At 42.6% G+C, this 24,000-nt stretch overlaps 1 protein-coding gene across 1 annotated transcript in view; it reads right to left on the bottom strand.

Moving 5' to 3' along the window:
* Positions 1-24,000, bottom strand: part of LOC135102257 (sialate:O-sulfotransferase 1-like) — a 442,011-nt gene that overhangs the window by 273,049 nt on the left and 144,962 nt on the right. Inside the window, exon 3 of the mRNA XM_064007187.1 lies at positions 14,916-14,968. The gene's annotated coding sequence lies outside the window, so the exon portion shown is untranslated. The remainder of the gene's footprint in view (positions 1-14,915; positions 14,969-24,000) is intronic.

Raw genomic sequence — 24,000 nt, 5'->3', positions numbered from 1 at the left:
CTCTCTCTCTCTCTCTCTCTCTCTCTCTCTCTCTCTCTCTCTCTCTCTCTCTCTCTCTCTCTCTCTCTCTCTCCGTCTCTCACCACACCACGTTCCTGCCACACTGATGACACTGTTCATACATGCAACAATAATAATACAATTGCCGCAAATCTAGTGTTTTTTTTTTCTTTTTTTTTAATTACACTACCCATCGCTCAGGCCCCTGTCAGTTATTACATGCACACACACACACACACACACACACACACACACACAAACAATTATGCTTACGTAAACTGCCCCGGTAATAAATCAGATGAAGGTAACCTCGCCCTTCCCACAGTAGAATGACTATCTATCTGTCTATCTATCTGGCTATCAGTTTGTCTATATACCTATCTATCTATCTTTCTATCTATTTGTCGGTCTATCTATCTGTTTATCTGCCTATCAATTTGTCTATATACTTATCTATCTATCTATCTATCTATCTATCTATCTATCTATCTATCTATCTATCTCCTCTATCTATGTATTACCCAAGTTATTTCTTTATTCATTTATAAATCTATCCATTAATTTGTCTATTTATTTATCTATTTATTCATCTACCTATCTATGTATCTACCTATCTATCTATCTGCATGTCTATCTACCTATCTAGCTATCTGTTTTGTCAATCTATCTACCTCACCACTATCTATCTATCTATCACCTATCAGTCTGCTTATCCACTTATCTTCTTATCTACTTAGCTTACCTGGCCACCTACTTTACCTTCTTTACCTACTCATCCATAAGCACAGCAGCAAACATTCCGCCCATCGCCCTGACTCTAACCACACTATTAAAGGTACACTCTTTCTAACGTAGCTTTAGCACAGTGTCAGCATTTTATTTTTTCCTTTTTTTTTAAAGTCGTATTTTTCTTTCTTTTTTTTTGGGGGGGGTTAGTATTCCGATGCATCTGTACTAATTAAAGTCTTGTCACACACGGAGCGAAAGTTGTATTGCTTTTTCTTCGCTGTATTAATCACTTTCACGTTAATCTAATCTTCGACGCAGAGTTTCCGCATTTCTGCTAATTAACGGCATTCGTCACCTGACACAGCGCGGACACACACACACACACACACACACACACACACACAGGTGATAGCAAGCGTACGTCTCTCTCTCTCTCTCTCTCTCTCTCTCTCTCTCTCTCTCTCTCTCTCTCTCTCTCTCTCTCTCTCTCTCTCTCTCTCTCTCTCTCTCTCTTTCCACCTCCCTGTTCACTCCATCACACTGTATTTGCAGCTTTCCTATTCGTCTTGTTTTCGTTGCATTTATCCAGAGACTCATTTGGGTTTTTGGTTTAATCAAAATTTTGGAACATTTCCTAAACTTTGTCTTTACGGTTTTGAATTCTGTCTTTCTTTTTTTTTTCATTTCCCTTCCTTTTATTTCACAACAACTGCATATTCACTGTGAAAGTTCGCAGCCACTTTTCCTTTCAACAATGCAACCTATCTTTTTTCTCTCCTTTACACACACACACACACACACACACACACACACACACACACACAACTATATGCACGTAATAGTCACCATCGCAAGTCTACATTAGCAATATTTCCACCTTCTCGCTGACATTTCACCTACACCCATCCAACCACCCGTTCACCCATCCACCCACCAACCCTTTAAGGAGTGACCCACCAACCCTTTTCTGGCTTTGTGACTTGAGCTCTTATGATCTAAGTACCTTTCACCTCAGTACCAAGTGACTAGCTCCCCGTCAGCCACCAGCAAGACCTACGTCGATGCTCAGGGTTTGGCGCCGCTTTCTATGCAAAAGGTGTCGGTAAAGGCTAATCATTATACTTTAATCCTTCAACTGCTAGACAATTTTCCCATAATTACCTTTCAACTTTTTACACACATTTTTGTACGACAGTCTCTTAATTAGTTCTGTAGCTTACACAAAATTAACCTTCTATTCTCTCTGTTTCTGTGTCTATGCAAGCGATACTTTACAGTGCAATGAATGTTAGCAAAGGATAACCGTAGCAGTGAAAGCGCCATGGAAACAAGAGAGTAGTTTTTTTTGAGGCGGTGAACATAATGAACCCATAACGACCTGAACACCCTTATGGCCTGAGTATCATGCAGCCGAGTATCAAATGACATGTACAATGACCCTCCCAAGCAGCGTGAGATCTTGACTACGATAATTACTATGAGTAAAATTCTTCAGGTAGTACAGCGCAGGTGTCATGCAGCCAAGAAAACACAACAGTTGCAGTCACATAAAAATAATGAATTGTTAACATTTTGAATTCTGAGTGTTGTGGGCATCAAGGCTTAGTTAGAAATGTTTTAGTTCAGCGTATAATTTCAAGACACCAAGGACGGTAGAAGGGGCCATCGATTAACTGAAATATTTTAGTGTTTAATCCTCGATTAGAAAAAGCGTGTAGGGATATTCAAATGAAGTAAGAAAGTTATATTCTCATTAGCTATCAGTGTTGAATGCAGTGATGTGAGAAATATGGCTATCGAGTAATTCAAGTCTTTTACTGTCTGTAACCTTATCTTTGATCACTAAAATAGAGTAAGGATACTGAGATCAGGTAAACAGTGTCATACTCCCATCAGCGATCATGATGTTAATTGCAGTGATGTGGGACATATGGTTCCCTTCAGCGAGACTTGAAATAGGACCTTCATGCGATCCTCGAGTTATTTCCGTCAGCATTAGTAACGATGAGGTGCCTTGGTACATTATTTGCGGAGCTGCAGCACCAGACCGAGCGGCGCGCCCACCAATGAGGTGATGTTATGTATTTGGCGTGTGTTTGGCGTCTATATCCGAACCTCCGAGCGCCGCCAGCTACACGTATTTGACCAGCCTGCCTACATCTATAGGCCGTGTTCTCCCAGGAGGACAAGTAATAGCTCAATATTTTCCTGTTATTCTTCTACCGTCACTCCTTTTCCATTTTCATCCGCTCGCTCCCCTCTCCTTCACTTTACGGAGCAATAACAAAGTAATTAAATTTACCTTCTCTATATCAACTGTATTTGTTTCTCTCTCGACACGTCCAGCATATGCACCTTTCTCCATGGACACGTGCTGTATATTTTCCCTTCCATAACTTTGTTTGGCCTCACATCGTCACGCGCATCGAAATAAGAACAGGAATCGAGACATAAAATCCTTCAATGACTAAAATTCTGCCCAGGATACTTTGTTCGATGAACGGTGGCGGCGTAACGGCTTCTCGCGGCACATTCCGGCCCATAATTGCCCTCAGGAGGCGAGCTTGGCACACCTTCCTTCCTTCCTTCCTCTCACTTCCTGACTCACCTCGGCTCAAAATCGATATTTCTGATCTTCATTTTTCACATCTCCCATCGCGCGTGTCCAACCTCCCAATGCAAGTTTCGGGACAAATCACAAGTGAGGCAAATATATGACGGTAAAATGACCCATCTGTCTGCAGTTCTGTGTCATCATTCACCTGTATTTGGTAGCAGCGGAGGTGTGGCTTCATCGCTTCCAACACGCGACTCACTGATACGCAGTTCCTTGCAGTTTATTCATGCACACTTTTATCATCCACGCCCTTTCAGCTGCCTCACAAATCACACGAGTATCACATCTAACGTTCTTGAATATTGAATGCCTTCACTGTACGACCATCCTCTTCTCTTCATCATTCACTCCCCTCTCGTTCCACAAATCTACATGAGCTTTTCTGGATTTACCCGCTGGTGGACACGCACAGGGCTCTCCACTTCCAACCTCGCAGCGCTCCTGTCTCCCTCTCGCATCGTAAGACCTCGCGATGGCCAGTGTGCCTCGAAAAATATGGGCGGTACGGGCCACATCTTCCCTTACGCTACGCAGGGCTAAAACAAAAAGGGTGAATAAAGGTCTGTGGGGAACTTTATGAAGGCCATTATACGTAGATTTGTGAAAGCCCTTAAGAGGCAAAGGAAATGAATGTAATCAGTAACAAAATGTACATGAAAAGTGCGTTCCGACTATCAGGGAAGGAAAGAAACAAGACAAGAAAATGTATGAAGGTCCGTGGGGGAACTTTATGAAGCCCATTATACGTGGATTTGTGAAAGCCCTTATGAGGCGAGGGAAATTTATGGAATCTGTAACAAAATATAGATGAAAAGTGTAGCCTTACTGATAGCGAAAGCACAAAGGAGCAAGAAGGAAGAACTAACTTACAGAAGCAGGCACGATAACCTTAATAGGCTCTGTGCTATGAAACTAGTAAATCGAGAAGCTGTTTGTGGTCAAGCGATACCATCTATTATAAAGCGAGTGAACGTTGGGTAACAAAACAACATGCGTCACGTTTCCCATATCAAAATTACTTCCCTGAAATAACAGAGGTGGCTTCTTTTCGTCTTCAGCCGTCTTTAACACCCCATAGATACATTAAGAGAGACGAGACAGGCATGGCAGGCGGTTAATCAATTAAACGGCCCACCGGCACTAGGGCAGCTGCGGTGGTGAGGCGTACGGCAGCCATCAGTGGTTGGCTGAAGCTGGTGGCAGCCAGGGCAGTCAGAGTGGCCCTCCAGAGTTCTCCCTCGACCCGTGGCCACCGTGACGCGACTGGCGATTAAAGGGAGACGCCCGCGACCCCGAGCTGTTCCGCCTCTCTTCACGACCCATCACCCTGGCGGGAAGAGGCGGGGCGGAGGAGAGAATGGAGGGGCGGGAGGAGGCTAAGGAAGGATGGAAGGAATCTTGGAAGGCTGCCAGGGCGACACAGTTTTCTGGATTTACTTAATGCCGCGTTGGTTTAGGATTGTCCGGGCCTGTGTCTATTAATCTTCCCACCTGTGTCTATTCGTCTGCCTTACCGCCTTTCCCTATTTCACTCCCTGCCCATCTGTTTCTCCGCATATTTCAAACACCAAAAAATCTATAAGTCGGCCACCTGAACTCTCGCCTTTACTTGTCTCTCCGCACCACCACCACCACCAACACAACCACCACTACCACCACCACCACCACCACCACCACCACCACCGCCAGTTTACCCTCAGCCTTCTGTGCTGTTGCGAGGGCCCGGCGGCTCACATACACACACACACACACATGCACACACACACACATACCTGCTTTAAATCGGCGAGGAAAAAACCCACACTCTTTGTCACATTCACAGAAAAATATCGGACGAAAAGCGTTACCTGTCATGCTCTCCAATTAACTGCCAAAGGTAACTATGATTGGAGGAATAATTACCATTTCATCCAAGCGATTAGGTTACTTTTTTTTTCAGATAACTGTTCATATCGCCACTTTTTTTTTCCACAATATTCTCAACCATATTTACCAGAACGCAGAGTTTATGGAAAGATTTTTTTTTTTTTTTTTTTTGAGTTTGCACAGCGGACAAGTAACAACACACAGGCAGCAAATCCGGGACGCCAAGTGACTGCCTATACCAAAAAAAAAAAAAAAAAAAAAAAAAAAAAAAAACCTGACTCCTTGCCTCCGAGCTTCCGGTTGGAGTGAAAGAAGAGGAAGGAAGGCTGGGGAGAGGCGGCGCCCAGCACCTTGCAGGCCGCGACAGTCCCGCCCCGATATGACAAACACGAGCAGCGCCTTGCCCGCCCCGAACTGTGATGCAAGGCGACAGGCTGCTTGAGAAAAAGGAAATGTCTGACCCTCCCCTGGCCTGCCCACCTGGAGCTAAACGAGGACCAGGTAAGGAGGGATGTGGTTTGCGGCCCTTGGACTCACCTGGCTGGCTGGCGGGATGGAGGGACCGTTTGCGTCACGGTGCCGGCGGTGCGGAGAGTTTGTCATCAACGTTATGACTCGACTTGGTCAAAATGGGCGGCTAGAGTTACGGCGCGGATAAGTAAAGGTTCCGGTGGCGGCGCCGCTGACGTATGCAGCAACACAGGTAGGCAGGAACCGGGGCGCCGCTGCCATTTATCATTCCGGGCAATAATACTAAAGTTGTGCTGGGGGGAAAAAAAGACCAACACCGGACCATTGCAGTTATTCCAGCAGGAAGGCGATATTTTTAATTATTCAAATTTGGCTCGGCGCTTCAGTGTGAGTATTATTGGTGCTTAATATCGCAGACACAATTTGCAGATGTTCATGCTGCCGAGTGGGGCACTCTCGCCTTTAAAGCTGCCAAGGCCGCGCGGCTCGACACGCCGTTCCCCACGCAAACCGCGCCGGAAGCCACGAGGTAATGGACAAGAAGTAAGCGACACGCCATTTGTCCTGCATAAGAAGCGCAGCGGATTCACCTGGACACGAAACTCCATGAATGAATAAGTCGAGACACACAAGCGAACCCAACACGAACATACCACTTTGGCCTCACTGTAATACATATTATGCATTCCTGTCTTCAGACTTCACATAATGATCCTGGTGAACGCATTGTCTATCTCCTCCGCGCTGCACATGTCCACGCAGCTCACGCCACATCACCACACTACGAAAAGCCGACACACACGAAAGAGAATCTTACAAAGACATTATAGAAACCCGATAGTTGCACATAGTATTCTGTATGAAAAATAGTGATGTAACCATGAATAAAGACACGTGGGGACATGTATACACGTACATACTGTACCTACCAACACACACACACACACCACACACACACACACACGGCAAAATGCACACAATTCAACTCGACTTCGCGACAAACAAACGTGCGGGTTGTCCAAAAGTTCTCAACACAAACAGCACACAGCAGGAGAGAGAGAGAGTGAGGAGAGAGAGAGAGAGAGGAGAGAGAGAGGAGAAGAGAGAGAGAGAGAGAGAGAGAGAGAGAGGAGAGAGAGAGAGAGAGAGAGAGAGAGAGTAGAGAGAGAGAGAAAGAGAGAGAGAGAGAGAGAGAGAGAGAGAGAGAGAGAGAGAGGAGAGAGAGAGAGAGAGAGAGAGAGAGAGAGAGAGAGAGAGAGAGAGAGGAAGAAGCAAGCAGACGTAGAAAAAAACAAACAGACAATACAAAAAAGAAACCCAGAAGTAGAAAAGAGACAGACAGAGGAAGAAATGAACAGTGTGTGTGTGTGTGTGTGTGTGTGTGTGTGTGTGTGTGTGTGTGTGTGTGTGTGTGTGTGTGTGTGTGTGTGTGTGTGTGTGTGTGTGTGTGTGTGTGTGTGTGTGTGTGTTTGCGAGCGTGTGAGTGTGTGTGTGTGTGTGTGTGTGTGTGTGTGTGTGTGTGTGTGTGTGTGTGTGTGTGTGTGTGTCTGAAAATCGCATCCCACATATTAGCCACACACACACACACACGCACACACAACACACACACAAACACACATTTTGCACGTAATCCTTACAGATCCTGCTTGGTACAGACATAGCTACCGAATACCAGCAGTTTTTATAGAGATGCTGCGCCACACACTCCGAAGTGAACTCAAGGTGAGTGGGAGTTGAATACGGCGCCTCGTGTCCCGCCAGGCGCTGAAGGTGTGGCGACGCAGCTGACAGCGCACCCGATGACCGGTCACCTTGAGCACGGACGAAGACTAAGGACACTCATGGTTGCCTCAAGTAGTGATGTCATGAATGAATAACGATAATGAATAGTAAATGAATAATAATAATAAATAACGTAAAAGTATTCTTCTGATGCTGCTCCCACAAATATAGGAGAATAAGGAAAGCAGTTGAGCAATTTAATTTCTCAGGTACCTTGATACTGCTCTCTTTAAAAACAATTGATGTTAATAGCAATTTACTCCATACCAAGCTAACAAACTTGCCGTCCGTCCCTTTACTTCCCAGTGACAGGAATAGAGCAGTCAGAGGATAGAAAATTATTTAAAAATGAGCTATTTCACAAATAAATACAGGAAGGACTTAACATTACCAGCAATTGAAAAATGCACATATCATCGTTTTTTAATTCTTACTCTGATATCTACATAAAGAGCTTATTTTGAACGATAATTTCGTTCGTGACAAGAGACCATCAGTATTTTTACTATTATTGTCATTATTACTGATGTTGCTGTTCTTGTTATTTTTAGTATTATCATTAGTTATTTTATTATTATTATTATTATTATTATTATTATTATTATTATTATTATTATTATTATTTTTTTTTTTTTTTATTATTATTTTTATATTATTATTGTTATTATTATTATTATTATTATTATTATTATTATTATTATCATTATCATTATCATTATTATTATTATTATTATTATTATTATTATTATTATTATTATTATTATTACTATTATTATTATCATCATCATCATCATCATCATTAATATTAACATTATCACTAGTATAGTTATTAATATCAGCAGTAAGAATACTAGTAATAGCAGCAGCAGGAGTAGCAGTAGTAGTAGTAGTAGTAGTAGTAGTAGTAATAATAGTACTAGTAGTAGTAGTAGTAATAGTAGTAGTAGTAGTAGTAGTAGTAGTAGTATCACCATCAATATCATCGTCATTATCATTATCAATACCATTGCCATCAGTTCACCCCCATTACTGAGGATCGAGGACATACAGAGAAAGGTATCAATAAAAAAAAAATGTTTGGATAATCGCGATACTCCAAATTACCTCTTTTTACTCACTTGGAATTGTAATTGAAGGAAAACAGGAAGGAGAAAAAGAATGAGAAAAAAAAAACTAATGAAGAAAAAAAAAAAGGTCACAAAACCTCACGAAAGACAAAGAGCAAATAACATTAGAGAGAGAGAGAGAGAGAGAGAGAGAGAGAGAGAGAGAGAGAGAGAGAGAGAGAGAGAGAGAGAGAGAGATAGCAAACTAGAATTAAACTAAAAAATTCAATAAGTAGCCGATGAGAATCTAAACTCATAAACGAACCAAAGTGAAGATGAAAGCGTTAGTCTCCCCCATCACTCAAAGACGAGAGAGGCGCCGCTACGTCGTACCGTCCGCGCCGGCAACCCAAGCAGGATGTACGAACTTTGAGAAATATTTGTTGCCGAAGTTAAGATGAAAGTTGTGCCCAGAAATGCTCACTAACGAGGCTTTTCGATGCTGCTAACGATCTCACCTAACCCTTTACTTAACCTACACCCACCGCTCCAAAACTTTATTTTATGATATCTTCCCCGGTGATTGATTTTCTCTACATAGATTTACTGTTTTTTGAAAAGTAACAAAGATCTAGGAATTTATTTAGAAACATTGCCTTTTTATTCGGTTTTTCTTTCTTTAATTCACTGATTTCCTTTCATTCACTTTTTTTCATTCACTTATGTTCTCAACTTAAATCTACTATTTTTGAAAAGTAACAAAGATCTAGATATATATTAAGAAGCAATGTCTATTTCTTGTTTTTTACATATTTTTTTCTCTACTTTCATTCAGATTTTATCCATTTACATCTATTGTTTTTGAAAAATAACAAATATCGCTAAGTATATATTTAGAAACAATATCTCTCTTTTTTTTTTCTTTTTGCCTCCTCTTTTCTTCATTCTTTCATTCATTCCACGATCGACACTTGACGGGAGTTGTAAATCTAATTCAGACTTTTCACAGCATTTGTTGCATGCCGAAAGTCTGAATTTTATTGAGAGAGAGAGAGAGAGAGAGAGAGAGAGAGAGAGAGAGAGAGAGAGAGAGAGAGAGAGAGAGAGAGAGAGAGAGAGAGAGAGAAGCAGACAGACAAAGCATACTGACATACTCGTACAGACAAGCAAACAGACACAGAAACAGACAGACACACACAAACACTGAAATATACGGAAAGATGCGCGGACAGTGACAGATACAAAAAATTTACTCATATACAATAACAAACAGACAGACACAGACAAAGACAGGTACAAAGAAATACAGATACTTACAAACAAAGAGAACCAAGCTACACAGACCAGGGCATCCCATCCTAAGCAGAGTGGCGGGGAAAGAAGGGACATTACTCTCCACCGCAGCAAAAAACAGGAATAAAGACGGGCTCGCCTCGCCGTGCCCCTACAGGACCATGAGCGGCGCGGAGCAATTCCACGCCGGGGGGATTCTATTACGCGCGATAAGAAATGAAACACGACATATTCTATTGGGAATAAGTAACTTGGGAGTATGTAGTACCAGAGAGAGAGAGAGAGAGAGAGAGAGAGAGAGAGAGAGAGAGAGAGACTGACAGAAAGAAAGAAAGAAAAACAGACAAACAAAAGCACACACTAACACACAAACATACAAACAGAAAAAAAGAAGAAGAAAAAAACAGATCAACAGATAGACAGAGACAAACAGACAAACAGACACATAGATACAGAGACGCAGATAGAAAGACACACAACCACTAACAGCCAGAGAGGGACAAATAGACCCACACACACACACAGAGCAAATGAAAGAGTCTCCATGCTCGTACTGCTGCCCTATTTCTCCCCACAGAACGCCTCAACTCCTACAAACAAGAGAGGACATTTGAGGTTTCCAGAGGCTTGCCTGAGGGTGGGGGGAGAAAGAGGTTGCCATGGGGCGGGAAGGGTGGGGAGGGTGGGACGGGAACCAACTCCCTTCCTAAGGAGAGAGAGAGAGAGAGAGAGAGAGAGAGAGAGAGAGAGAGAGAGAGAGAGAGAGAGAGAGAGAGAGAGAGAGAGAGAGAGAGAGAGAGAGAGAGAGAGAGAATGCCTGCGTTAATGAAAAACTAACAGAAGGCATTTATACCCTCCCTGGCCTACTCCACCTGCTACCTGATCCCCTCCTGCTCCTCCCACAGCACTAATAATATCCTGGGATGGTCGAGGGAGCACCTGAGGGTAAGGAGTGGATGGGTGGAGAGCTGGTGAGGTGGAGATGTGGATGCTTCAGGCTAAGTAAACACGCTAAGATTCACGTGGTTTGCTGCTACATCCTTCCTATCACACTCATTTTTTTTTTTTATCACGGTAAATTTTCTGTGCCGCATCCACGTTTTCTCATCCACATGGTTACTCGTACATCCATCCATCCATCCATCCACTTGGGTTCTCTGCATTCGTCCATGCATCCACATCCACTCCCCATCCACTCCATCATCGTCAATATCAATTCAAACATAAAATCCTAAGTACATATTTTTACTCCCCAACTGTATCAACACACACACACTCTCTCTCTCTCTCTCTCTCTCTCTCTCTCTCTCTCTCTCTCTCTCTCTCTCTCTCTCTCTCTCTCTCTCTCTCTCTCTCTCTCTCCCATTCTCAGAGAGAGTGAGAGCGAGAAAGAGCGAGAGAGAGAGAGAGAGAGAGAGAGAGAGAGAGAGAGAGAGAGAGAGAGAGAGAGAGAGAGAGAGAGAGAGAGAGAGAGAGAGAGAGAGAGAGTTTAGGGACAGGGCGCCATTTATAACACTCGACGTACATATTATATTTTCGTCTTATAAAGCTTTTAAAGTTTTCCACTCCAACACACCGCCTGACTTTTCTCCTTCCTTTGCCTTCTTATTCCCCCCCACTCTTTTTTTCCCCCTCTCTTAAATATCTCCGGTAATGTTGATTTCCTCCTTAACTTTTTCCTCTTCCTTTTTCTCCCCAAGCTAACATATTTTTTCCTCCACTTTCTTTACTACGATTACTTCACAGCTCTCTTATCTCCCCTTCCTCCCTTCCTCCCTTCCTTCCTTCCTTCCTTCCTTCCTTTTTTTTTTCGTCCTTCCTTTCTTTCTTACGCCCAGACCAGTACAGTCTCTCTCCCGGCCGCCTCCTCTTTCTCCCCCTCTACCTCTTCGTTTTTCTCCTCCTCCTCCTCCTCCTCCTCCTCCTCCTCCTCCTCCTCCTCCTCCTCCTGGGTCAGATTAGATCTACAACTTCGTAATCTGGACAGTAAGACACGCAATATTTTTTCCCACTAAGTTGATGTAAGTTTTCCCTCACTTCTTCTTACCCATTTCAACTTTTCCTACATTCTCTCTCTCTCTCTCTCTCTCTCTCTCTCTCTCTCTCTCTCTCTCTCTCTCTCTCTCTAACTTTAAAATTTACTTCATTTTTAATGTTTTTTTATCTATTTTTTCTCACTTTGGTGTTTTTTTTAGAAATATTGGATTTTTACTCAGCGAGAGAGAGAGAGAGAGAGAGAGAGAGAGAGAGAGAGAGAGAGAGAGAGAGAGAGAGAGAGAGAGAGAGTTACGTTTTATATTTTTCTGGAAACCGCGTAAACGCCTTCTTGTGTCACGTGTCAGACTGGAGTAAGTAGGAATGGGAATGAGATGGGTTGCCTCTTTCTTCCTCCTTCCTCCTTCCGTGGACTGTCCGGGAGGAAGGGAAGGAATGGAGGAAAAAAAAAAGAATAAGAGTAGAAAGAGTAAGAGAGATAAGAAGCACCAGTGGGGGAAAGACAGAGAGGGTAAGAGAAGCAAGAGTTAACAAAAGCGTGGTGGATGACGAGGGCAGAAAGAGAAAGAGACACAGACGGAGAAGGAGACGGAGAATAATAGGGAGGAGGAACTGACATTAAAGAACACTGGGAGAAAAACAAAAGAATCGCTCAGTAGGGAGGAGAGAGGGACAATATGAGGGGATATTAAATTAAAGTGAGAAAGAAAAGTAATATGAAGAATGAAGAGAAAATTACTGCTAGATTCATCCATTATGCGAGTCAGAGAGAGAGAGAGAGAGAGAGAGAGAGAGAGAGAGAGAGAGAGAGAGAGAGAGAGAGAGAGAGAGAGAGAGAGAGAGTAGTCTTTTGTTTCCTGCATCTCTCTCTCTCTCTCTCTCTCTCTCTCTCTCGCGCGCGCGCGCCAGCATAATGGATAAATTTGGCAGTATTTTCAACTACATTTCTCCAGAGAGAGAGAGAGAGAGAGAGAGAGAGAGAGAGAGAGAGAGAGAGAGAGACGCAACACAAACATCTAGTAGCTCTTCATCACAGCGGAAAAACACAAACACACTCATCCTCACAACACAAACACACAAGCCACAGCTCCTCGTGTTTGTTCTAATTACCGGACTTAACAGCGGCTGCAGACTTGTTTAGGCAGCAAACTGATGGATGATATCTCCGGCGATGAGGAGGAGGAGGAGGAGGTGGAGGAGGAGGAGGAGGAGGAGGAGGAGGAGGAGGAGAGACCCGAGGCGAAGGCAATCAAGTAAGACGAGACGAGAGTTCACATGGTTTGCTGATCTGCTGCCTCTCTCATTACTCTTTCACTCCCGTCTCTGTTCCTAGTACTTTCCACACGCAGCACTGGTTAACAGTTAGACAAATAGGCAAAAGACTGCTCCTCATAACAGTATTTAACGTTAATTTCTGAGGAAAGACGAGTTTCGAAACAATGCAGTAATTTTCTAATCGGTTTGTTTACTGGTTTATTGTTTACCGAATAGAGAAGTTGGGTTACAGGTGAGTTGGGGTAAGGGGGAATAGAATATAGAGGATAAGTGGATGAAAAAATGGAAGTTCTGGTGGAGGTAGTATTGTACTTGGCCATCAAAAATATAACGTATCGGAGTAAAAGGGAAGTGTGGAGAGTAAAACAGTGAGATGAGAGTGATATAACATGTGTCTGGAGATGAGGAATAAGGAGTGATAGGAAGAGAAAGGAACAAATTGTCAAACGTGTGATCTGTTGTGATTCAAAGGTATATCGCTGATTCCTGCTCAGGTAAGGATGAAGGGGACGAAAGGAGATGGGTGGAATCTCAAAATAAAACCCAGTATTTTTTTTTTTCGTAGCAATGCTTGATTGTTTTGTCTATTGTTTATTGAAGTGAGAAGTTGGATTACAAAAGAGGTGGGATGGGATGACAGAAAATAAGGGAAAATTTGCGCGAAAAAATGGAAGTGCAGGAATAAATACTGAACCTAGCCACCAAAGATATGATGTGGAGCAGGAAGAGAGTGCGGGGAGTAAATGAGTGAGAAGGAACATACACCTGCCTAGAGATAGAGGAATAGAAGGATGCAATGCCAAGGGTTTAGGAGTGAGGAATGTGGAAAGTAAAGGAGAGAGAGAAAGGAGACGAATGAACGTGTCTGGAGATGAGTGGTAAGAGAGGAGACGGATAGATTGTCAAAGATGCGCTGTGCTGTCAATCCAAGGTGTTTCGTTAATTATTATTCAGATAAGGATGCAGAAGATGAAGAGGGAGATGGAAGGATGATAAAGATATAACCATTATTTTGTCGTGATTCAAAATTGTTTCTGTCATTCTTTGTATCTCGGAATGTGACTTGTTAAGGATACCAGTGCGCTTCTTTCATTCTATTCATTAAAGAGATGGAGATTATAAAATAATGAGGAATTTATGAAGCTGATGAACATGATGCACGGGTTAAATAATGCCTCTCACGCTACATTTCCTGTATATTCATTAACGTGACAAAATTTATATGAGGATGACGAACACGATAAACGGTTGCACAATGTCCCTTACAAGAGGAGATTAAAGCTTCTCAATTTACATTCGTTACAGAGGCGTAGATTACAAGAGGGGATCTGGAAGGGGATCTGATAGGGGCATTAAGTGGTATAAAGGATATTCCAAGGGTGATGCAGACTAAATCCTTCGGGTTAGTAATGAGGACAGCACAAGAAGTAGCTGGTTCAAGATTGATAACCTTCGATATAAAGAGATCAGAAGAAAGTGGTTATCAAATAGAATGGTGGACGACTAGAATGCTCTCAGCTGTCAGATTATTAGTGCTGAGTCAATAGAAAGTTTTGAGAATGTATAAGGTAGATTTATAGATAGGGATGACAGGTGGATACAGACATGCATATATCATACAGAGACTGCTACGTGTAACCCTGCTGTCTTCTTGCACTTTCCTTTATCTTCTTATTCTTTTGTCGAATGTGACTGGGCACGTAGAGTCAAGTACACATGTAAGAGGTAACGTGGGACTTAGAAGGGAGGCATCGCGAATTACTTACAGGATGATATTAATTTTTTTTCGGATTCGTATGAAATTTGGTCTGCATACTGTGTGTGTATCTGAAATTACTTACTAGTGATAACGCTCCAGGCCCTTCAATCGTAATGAGATCCGCAAAAAATTAATCTAAAAAAAAAAAGAAGAAACAGTTAAACATGGGGAAAATACAGATAATGATATAATAAAAATAGAAATAATGACAGTAATGCTAATAACAATAATATCATTAGTAAAAGTATTGAATATTAGTAAATCAGTGAATTACCAAAAAGTATTAAGGAACAAGGAGAAAATAACGCAGAGAGAAAGAAAGGAAAGAAAAACTGAAGAAACGTAAGGCGATACAAAGAGACAAAGAGACGAAAATGGAGAATGAGGAAGAAATAATTAAATACAAGACAAATCCATCCCCATTATTTGGCTTTATGAACACACACACACACACACACACACACACACACACACACACACACACACACACACACACACACACACACACACACACACACACACACACACCCTTTCTCTCATGCCCTCCAACTCTCCTCCCCTCGCCTTTTCCTCACGCTCACTGCCTCTCACTCTCATTCCTTTCCCTCCAACATTGCCACCATCCTCCATCCACTCTCCTCTCCCTCTCTCCCTCCATCTTTACACCTCCGTTCTTCTGTCCTCACTCCTGGCTTTCCCAAATCCCTTTTACTTTCTCCTGTCACCCCATCCTCCCCTCTGTCCTTATTTCCCTCCCAAAATCAGTGTCATAAGCGTGTGTGTGTGTGTGTGTGTGTGTGTGTGTGTGTTGGGTGCGGATGTGGGTGTTTCGTTATTATCAGCCAAACATTTATGCCTAACATAATATTTCTTCTATAATTTGTATATATTACATTTGAATAACAAAAAACATTTTATTGAAAAAGAGACAGACAGACATACACAAACAGAATATTAAAAAAAAAAAACAGATAAAAAGACAAAAAGGCATACAGACAGATAGACAGACAAAGAGACAGACCAAAGATACATAATATACGACAGAGAGAACTAATAGACTAATTGACTTAACTGAATAAGCGAATTCTGGCCAACATCTGGAGACAAAAAAATAATATGAAAGAAAGACGCACAGACGGACAGACACAAATGAAAAGAAAAAAATGTTGAAGTCAACACTTCAATGCATATTTAAAAACCTTCATAAAGGAAAGAGTGAAAATGCACAGATTGCATTTTTTTCTTCTTTCTCTCTTTCTCTGTTTCTCTGTTTTTTTTTCTCGATTTCAAAATTCATCTGCACTTTTTTTCCCCTTTCCTTGTTTTACCTTCTCTTTTTTTTATCTTTTTTTTTTTTTTCGTCAAGCAGAATATATTTACTTCGCATTCTTTCCTCCCTCCAAAACTCACCACAACGAAATCTGTTTGCAACAAAAATACAAAACTTATCCCCACAAACTTTCTTACTCTCACCACTCACAATCCTCTCACCTCCTCTCCTTCACTCTCTTACCTCCCTCCTTCTTTCTCTTTCTTTTCCTCTCTCTCCTCTGCTTTTTATTTAACATTCCTTACCTTGTCTTTCTTCTCATAACTTTCTATCCCTTATTTTCTTTTTTTTCTTCCATTACACTATTTAATCTTTTCCTCTTCCCTTCCTCCTCCTTTCTCTTTTTTTCCGTCTTTCGTCTCTTTCATCTTTTCTTTACATCCTTAATAATGTCATCTTTATCTCTTCTTTGTCCTTTATCCTATATCCCCTTCTCCTCCATTTCTTCTCCTTCGTTTCGCCTTTTCTCGTCCCAACTCTTCTTGCATCGCTCCATTTTTTTCTCCCTCCTTACTTCTTCTCAGCTTCCCTTGCCTTGTCTTTTCTCCTTTACGTCTTTTATCCTATATTCCCTCTTTTTATCCATTCCCCTATTTTCTCTTTCCTCCCTTCACTTTCCTTTTCTTTCCTCACTTTTTCGTTTTCCTCTCCCCACATCCTTCTTTTCTCAGTTTCCCTTATCTTCTCTTTTCTCCTTCCAGATTTTTTTGTATCTTATGTTCCATCATTTTCCCACCTTTATCTGTCTTCCTTTCGTCTCTCCTTCACTCTCTTCCCTCATCCTCCATATTTTTTTTCTTACCTTCCCTTACCTTCTTTTTTCTCCTCTTGTATGCTTTCCATCCTTTATTTTGTTTTTTTTTTCCCATTCTCTACTTTTCCTTCATCTCTCCTTCACCAACTTCATCCTTCATTTCTTAACTTCCCTTCCTTTATCTTTCCTCCTATTTTACGTCTTTTTTTTTATCCTATATCCTCTCTTCTTCTTCTCCATTATCTACCTCCCCTTCTTCATCTCTCCTTCATCCTCTTCCTTCATCCGCTCCCTCTTCCTCAATTCTCATAAAATCCAACCTACTACTCTCCCACAGGCCACAATCTTCCTCTCACTCTCACCACGTATCCCAACTACACTCTCTTCCAACATACTCTCCCTTCCTCCCTGCCTCTCACTCCTCTTACTGGAGCTCTCACTCTTCCTTACCTGCATTCCCAAATCTCACCATTTTCCCTCATCCTTTCTCCTCTCCTTCTGTCCTCTCCAACCATCTACATCTCTCTCTCTCTCTCTCTCTCTCTCTCTCTCTCTCTCTCTCTCTCTCTCTCTCTCTCTCTCTCTCTCTCTCTCTCTCTCTCTCTCTCCTCTCCTTCTTCATCTTCTCCTCTAAACAAACTCATCTCTCCCTCATTTCCAAGCCCTCCTCTCCTTTCTCTCCTCTCACATCCTACCTGTCCTCTCCCTTCAGCTCTATACCTGCTTCCTCTCTCTCTCTCTCTCTCTCTCTCTCTCTCTCTCTCTCTCTCTCTCTCTCTCTCTCTCTCTCTCTCTCTCTCTCTCTCTCTCTCTCTCTCCCTTGCGCCCTTTGGAGAATAGAATCCGGGACCTTCACCTCAATGCCTTAGAGAAAAAAAAAGAAAGGAAAAAAGGTCAAATATATGTACCTGCATAATGGGGCCTGAGAGAGAGAGAGAGAGAGAGAGAGAGAGAGAGAGAGAGAGAGAGAGAGAGAGAGAGAGAGAGAGAGAGAGAGAGAGAGAGAGAGAGAGGGGGGAAGAAGGGAGGGAGAAGAGAGAGACAAACAGACAATCAGGTAAACAGACAGACAGACAAACAGACATATAGACAGACAGACAAAAAGATAGACAAACAGGCAAACACACAGACAGACAGACAGACAGACTGACGGACAGGTAGAGAGACAGAAAGACTGACTAACTAACTGACTGACTGACCGAGGAACAAATAGACAGGCAGACAGATGGACGAGCAGACAAACAGACAGACAGATAAGGGGGACGGGAACACGAGCACACAGACAGACAGACACACACAGAAAAAGAGGAAGGAGCTCAAGGAATGGAGAAGAATGAAGGAGAAACGGAAGGAAGAAGCAACGAAGAGGAAGAAATTTAATACGACAGAAACGCTAACGGAAGAGAAGAAAATCCGAGAGGACATGAGAAAAGGAAAGGCACAGAGAGAGAGAGAGAGAGAGAGAGAGAGAGAGAGAGAGAGAGAGAGAGAGAGAGAGAGAGAGAGAGAGAGAGAGAGAGTAGTCACAATGCTGCTTCCTTTGAGCAAGTTGTCCCTCTAATGGGCTTCCTCTATCTCGTACTCCTCCTCCTTCTCCTCCTCTTCCTCCTCCTCCTCCTCCTCCTCCTCCTCCTCCTCCTCCTCCTCCTCCTCCTCCTCTTTCTCTTTTTCCTCCACCTTCTCCTCCTCTTCCTCCTCCTCCTCCTCCTCCTCCTCCTCTTCCTCCTCCTCCTCCTCCTCCTCCTCCTCCTCCTCCTCCTCCTCCTTCTCTTTCTTCTGCTTCTCCATCTCTTTTCTTTTTTCATCTCCTCCCCCTCCTCCTCCTCCTCCTCCTCCTCCTCCTCCTCCTCTTCCTCCTCCTCCTCCTGCTCTTTCTTCTACTTCTCCATCTCCTCTTTTCTTTTTATTTCATCATTCCCCCTCCTCTTCTCCTCCTCCTTCTCCTCCTCCTCCTCCTCCTCCTCTTTCTCCTTCTCTTCCTCCTCCTCCTCCTCCTCCTCCTGGCCGGTGCCTCCAGAAAGCAAAGGCTTGATTTCTTTGACCACAGCGTCTTTCACATGCAAGAGGCGTCGTGGTTTTCATCCCCACCCTCTCTTTTTCTTTTATTCCACTCATTCATTTTACTTGCGCGAATCCAACCTTCGTGATGATTGTGTATGTGTGTGTGTGTGTGTGTGTGTGTGTGTGTGTGTGTGTGTGTGTGTGTGTGTGTGTGTGTGTGTGTGTGTGTGTGTGTGTGTGTGTGTGTGTGTGTGTAGCTTGTCCCTTTACTTCATTTTCTTCGTGTATTTTGTATCACCGTAGATTTCTTTATAACTTGAGAAGAATCGCCTTAGTAATGTATTAATGAGAGTCTGTCAGAGGGTCAGGTAACACGCAGGTTAAGGTGTCACCGCTGCCTCTGCTTACGGTAGCATAAAGGGGCCGCCCACAAACAGTAGACAGTAGTACTCCTGCAGTGGGCCGCCGCGGGACAGAGTCGCTCAAAGCCCTGGTATGCTAATTAACACACATGAGTGACTCCAGCTATGACAAGGAGGGAAGCACGCCCTGAGCTAACCTAACATACGTAACATAACACAACCTAACATAACAAAACAGCATAGCATAACATAACATAACATAACATAACATAACACAAGGTAACATAACATAACATAACCTAACGTAACTTAACATAACACAGCATACGATAACCTTACCTAACCTAACCTGACCTAACCTAACCTAGACACGTAATTATAATTGTAATTTAGTTTGCATGTAATTAATTACATAAAATTATGTAATTGTAATTGTAAATATAATTAAATTCAGAACTTAAGTAATTAATTGTAATTGTAATTAATTACACAAAATAATTATAGTTTAATTGTAACTGTGGAAAAATAAAGTAGTAGTAAAATTCTGAATGGCTTGTATATACGTCTTGGTAGCAAATGAAATCTGGCAACCCGTAATCCCGTACGGGACATGGACAACACCCGTATGATACGAGATTATACGGCCCCATTCCTGTGACATATTGCCTCCTAGACATGCCAAGATCAATACGTGTGTTTTCTCTCTAACCAAAATTTTTTTTTTTTTTTTTTTTGACGGATTTCAGGAATTTGGAGTTGTAACTGTAATTAAAATTTATTTTCTTTTGCAGTAAATGTAATTGCATTTGAACTTCACATGAATAATTATAATTATAATTGTAATTTTAAATTTTGTAAGTAATTATAATTGTATTGATGAATGAGAATTTGAAATGTAATCACTCCAACCCTGCTGATTAGGAACATGAATGGAAATCTTGCTTCCTAGTTCACCTGGTCATACCAATTATTTCTTTTACTGCTAGTCATTTTTTTCCCCCATAATCGCCTGCAAACCTGTAACTTTTTTTTTTTTTTTTTTGACGAAGTTGCACAAGTCTCTTCAGTAGCTGTGCAGCATACAACAATTTTTTTTCTTTCTTTCTTTTTTTTTTTTTTTTTTGCTGTGCTCTCAATGTTAACAAAGGATGACCACGACAGTGAAAGGATAGAAAAATTGTGTTGTTATCCTTCGCTCCTCTCCTGGCACATCCTCAGACAGACCTCCCCTCCTCCTCCTCCTCCTCCTCCCACACACACACACACACACACACACACACACACACACACACACACTCATCCCCAACACACGGAGATAAAAAACTACACTAATTTCATTCATGTTACACCAACAACACACCACAACATGTCTCCAACCCATACACGTACGCTCTTTATACCCTCAAGCCCACAAGCTCAAGCCTTCTAGACAGGATGGAATCAAAAGCTTTTCGTCTCATCAACTCCTCTCCTCTAACTGACTGTCTTCAGCCTCTCTCTCACCGCCGCAATGTTGCATATCTAGCTGTCTTCTACTGCTATTTTCATGCTAACTGCTCTTCTGATCTTGCTAACTGCATGCCTCCCCTCCTTCCGCGGCCTCGCTGCACAAGACTTTCTTCTTTCTCTCACCACTATTCTGTCCACCTCTCTAACGCAAGAGTTAACCAGTATTCTCAATCATTCATCCCTTTCTCTGGTAAACTCTGGAACTCCCTGCCTGCTTCTGTATTTCCACCTTCCTATGACTTGAATTCCTTCAAGAGGGAGGTTCCAAGACACTTATTCATCAATTTTTGACCACTGCTTTGACCCTTTTATGGGACTGGCATTTCAGTGGGCATGTTTTTTTTTTTTTTTGGATTTTTGTTGCCCTTGGCCAGTGTCCTTCCTATATATATATATATGAAAAAAAAAAACCCACAATTTAACCTTCCCCAACACCCATGAACACACCCTACCCCACACACACCTTTCCTGTACCTTTCACATACCCAGCACCCATACTGCACCCCACACACCACCCAGACCCCCTCGTAGCACACTCCACATTTTCCACATTCCTCCAACTCGTCCCCCTCCACCACACACACACACACACACACACACACAACACCCCTCCTCGCCTTCTCCCTTGAATCTCCCCTCAGCCCCTCAGCTGCTCACAATCCAGGCAGGGAAATGGTCCAAGTAAAATGTCCAAACCTACTCTAAAGACGAGTCATCCATCCCGGGTCTGAATGCCGCGAGAAGCCTTCGGGAGGGAACTGCGCACTAAATAACCAGCAAAGGCCGTTGTGCGCATGACTCCAGAGAGCATTCAAATAATCAAAATCCTCCCTGCCATTAGCTCGACTCGTAAGTAAACCCACACGCTCGCTAATGCCTCTAGCTGCTGCCTGCGGATGTAGTCTGTAGGGCATCTGGGACCGCCTCGCCTGCCTCCACTGCTGCAGGAAGGCTGAAAAGGGTTACGACGACGAGGGAGGAGAGAAGAGAAGTGAAGGAAAAGACAGGGATGAGAAAGGGATTGAGGGTAACACTGGGGAGGTAAGCGTGCAAGGAGGTAAAGGAGGAGAAAAGGGGAGAAGATTACTATGGCAAAAGGAGAAGGAAAAAAGAGGAATTAATGGAATTGAAGTTAAGGACTGAAAAGACAAGTAGGAGAAAAAAAGGAGGAGTAAGAGAAGAAATAAAGACAAATGATTAAAAAAAAAAAGAGAAACGAATTAAATGTCAGATTAAAGCAAGGAAGAAAAGAAGAAAAGGAAGGAGGTGAGAGAGAACATGAGGAATAAAAACAAAAATAACAAGGATACGGGAGAAAAATGGGGATAAAGGTCAGGTTTAGGCAAAAAAAAAAAAAAAAACATTTAAGAAGGTGAGAGAACAAAAACAAAGAAAGGGAAAGGGAGGAGAATGGTAGTGAAGATCAAGTTAAGGCAGGAGGGCAAGGAAGAAGGGAAGGAGGAGGCAAGCATCGAGACGCGGAGCTTGTTCACTTCCTTTATATTCAAATCGGGAGTTTCTAATGCTATAAAGTGGCGGCATGGGCGTGTTTGGTAGTGAACGCAGCAGGGCGGTGGGCGGGAAAGTGGTAGGCAAGGCGCGCCCACCCCCATTCACACACACACACACACACACAACCTAACGTGCATTATACAACCTTTTTACCTTCCTCTGAAAAACGCTCACAGCCTGATTGAGAGGACCACACACACACACACACACACACACACACACACACACACACACACACACACACACAAGACCCCCACGGAGGCCAAATATTTGTCCTGTGGCCAGATAATTGATCGCTGCGCCTCGTTCCTGCTCGAATATTTGGCGACCTTTATGTTCAGTCTTGGGTGTTATTCGGGCCCGGGCAGCGCTTCCCCCGCCTCGTATTTCTGAAGCAAGTGCCATAAACGCCTGACACTGCCTGTAACCTGCTGCCGCCGACACGCTGCTCACCTACACGGCCTCTATTTACGGCGAGGGCGTCTGTGCGGTAATGCCCTGCGTGGAGGTATTGAGAGAGAGAGAGAGAGAGAGAGAGAGAGAGAGAGAGAGAGAGAGAGAGAGAGAGAGAGAGAGAGAGAGAGAGAGAGAGAGAGAGAGAGAGAGAGAGAGAGAGAGAGAGAGAGAGAGAGAGAGAGAGAGAGAGAGAGAGAGATGGGGGTGAGGTCTTGTTTCACTCCAGAACACTGATTGTGCATGTAATAGTGATTTGATTTCGTCTCTCTCTCTCTCTCTCTCTCTCTCTCTCTCTCTCTCTCTCTCTCTCTCTCTCTCTCTCTCTCTCTCTCTCTCTCTCTCTCTTAAACCTCCTCCTTTCCCCGTCCTTTCATTTACCTTTCTCTTGAAAAAGGTAATTTGAATACGCTATATATGAAAAAGTCTTAATTTCTCCCACAGAGCCTATAGAGCCTCTTCCTCTCGGCGCCCTCAATAAATCTCGCCACTTTTTATCGAGGAAGGTAGACAGAGAAAAAAAAGGTATCTCATTATTACGTCACTACTATCTCTTCTTCCTCTCTTCTCGTTCTCCCTTTTCATCTTCATCCACCTCTTACTTCTCCTCCTCCTCCTCCTCCTCGTCTTCCTCCTCCTGTTACTACTACTACTACTACTACTACTACTACTACTACTACTTTTATCACTACTGCTAATACTAATTCGACTCCATTTTCTTCTTCTTTCTGATATTGCTGTGTTGTTCTTGTGTTATATATTATTTTCTTTCTATTCTTCTCCTTATGCTCCTCTTTTTCCTGTTTTTAATCTTCTTTTCCTCTTCTCTTTCGTCTACCTTCCTCTTCTTCTTCTTCTTCTTCTTCTTCTTCTTCTTCTTCTTCTTCTTCTTTTTGCTTTTGTTTTCCTCTGTTGACAACATTTCTTTCATTCTTCTCTTCCTCCTCCTCTTCTTTCTCCTCCTCCTCCTCCTCCTCCTCCTCCTCATTTTCCTCTTCCTTCTCCTCCTCCCTCTTCTCCTCCTTTAGAAATTTAAAAGTCCTATTATAAACTTTCAACACATGAGAAATTACATTTATATTTGTTCATTATCAACTTTTTATCCTCCTGCATTTTTTTTAATAGACCCTAATTATATATTTTTAATTTTCTCTTCCTTTTTTTATATTCTGGTTGTCTGGGGAAACTTTTTTTTGCTCTGAAAAGTAAACATAAGATACTTTCATGACAAGGATACATTATATAA

The sequence above is a fragment of the Scylla paramamosain genome, chromosome 7 (genome assembly GCF_035594125.1).
Source record: "Scylla paramamosain isolate STU-SP2022 chromosome 7, ASM3559412v1, whole genome shotgun sequence".
Taxonomy (NCBI): domain Eukaryota; kingdom Metazoa; phylum Arthropoda; class Malacostraca; order Decapoda; family Portunidae; genus Scylla; species Scylla paramamosain.
The sequence above is the reverse complement of the archived record's forward strand: the minus strand, read 5'-3'. Positions and strand labels throughout refer to the sequence as shown.